Below are 1,660 nucleotides of genomic sequence, written 5' to 3'. Positions count from 1 at the left end.
CTTGGAAGTTTGTGAAAATAAAGATGATTTCTTTTTCCAGTTTGAATTCAGGGACACCCCAATATCTGCTGTGGATCCCAGTTTAAGAATCTTGTTTTAAAACAATACGATATTGTTCATGGCTACACACACACACACACGCACACGCAGATATTTACAAATGGATTGGAATAATACACACTAAATTCATGATTGTAGTTGGATGGTGTGTAACGTCACAAAATATGTTATAAAAATAATCATGGCATTCAAGGTATAAAACCACGTCACAAGCCCCTCTATATCCAGGACCCACTGGGACCGGCTCTTCCTCACATTGCGCGTTTATCTTGGCAGTCCTGGTTCTTGATGGAAAACAGCTGCTGTGACAAAGGTGGCGTCCCCATCTGTCCAGGGCGGTTACTTGGGTTCAAATCCCAGTGTCCCTGCTTACTGGCTGTGAAGCTTTGGGCCGATTATTCCACACATCTGTGCCCTCGTTTCCACACCTGTAAAATGAGGATTGTAACAAGCGCTCAGCAACAGTCCTCGCCTTGTGGGGCTGACGGGAAGATTTAGTGAGAGTAGACTTGTGAAACTTCTAGAAAAGTATCTGGCTTTTAGTAAATGCTAATAAGGACTACTCGTTATTATGGCCATCACCATAACCATTTCTGACATCTTGGGAGTTTTGGTTTACTCTTATTCTCATTCCACACATACCTTAATTTCTTTTTTGTTTTTTAATATTTATTTATTTATTTGGCTTCATCGGGTCTTAGTTGCGGCACGCGGGATCTTCCGTTGCAGCGCACGGGCTTCTCTCTAGTTGAGTTGGCGCGTGGGTTTTCTCTCTCTAGTTGAGGCGCGCGCGAGCTCAGTAGTTGTGGCGTGTGGGCTTAGTTGCCCCACTGCATGTGGGATCTTAGTTCCCTGACCAGGGATCGAACCCGCGTCGCCTGCGTTGGAAGGCAGATTCTTTACCACTGGACCACCAGGGAAGTCCCAACATACCTTAATTTCTAAACGTGTTCATGGCAAATCTTTAGTTTAGATGCTTTTGCACTTCAAAAGAAAAAAACAAAAACAAAACCGCTTTGGTTGCAGCTTACTGCTTCATAATAGACAGTACTGTTTAAGCGGGATTCCTGGAGTCAGGCAGGCCTGAGTGTGTCTTGGTTCTTCTCTCGCCAGCTATGTGACAGTGGCAAGTTATTTACTCTTAGCTTGGGTCCCTTATGTGAGAAAAGGGACTAACTAGTAGCAGTACCTACATCCGAGGGGGCGATTGAACGAGTCCATAGGTGGGAAGGTCCTAGAGAGGTGAGGGTATTGTGGACCTGTCCTAACTCTCCTCCTCCTTTCAGCCCTCGAGAGGCTTGCCTCTCCCTCGGACAATCAGGGTGGGCTTCCTGGAGGGGGTCCTGCTTGAGCTGAGTGGAGATTTTGTAAGCGGCATGGCTTGGGCACGGTGTGCCTGTGGATGGTGTAAGGCAGGGCTGCACTCTGTTCTCATTTCATCCTCAGACTCCGCGACACCTTCAGGGTCTGTAGGTGGTGGAGAAGTGAGCTTGTATATGCATGTTACGAAGGTGACCCTGAGAAGCAGTGGGGAGGGTCTGGAAGGGAGGAAGAGGTCGGTAGGCCAGTTAGAAGGGAGGTCTAGGCAAGTGGTGGCCCT

The sequence above is a fragment of the Neophocaena asiaeorientalis genome, unplaced genomic scaffold (assembly GCF_003031525.2).
Source record: "Neophocaena asiaeorientalis asiaeorientalis breed wild unplaced genomic scaffold, Neophocaena_asiaeorientalis_V1.1 scaffold65, whole genome shotgun sequence".
NCBI classification, from domain to species: domain Eukaryota; kingdom Metazoa; phylum Chordata; class Mammalia; order Artiodactyla; family Phocoenidae; genus Neophocaena; species Neophocaena asiaeorientalis.
Note: the sequence above shows the minus strand (reverse complement) of the source record.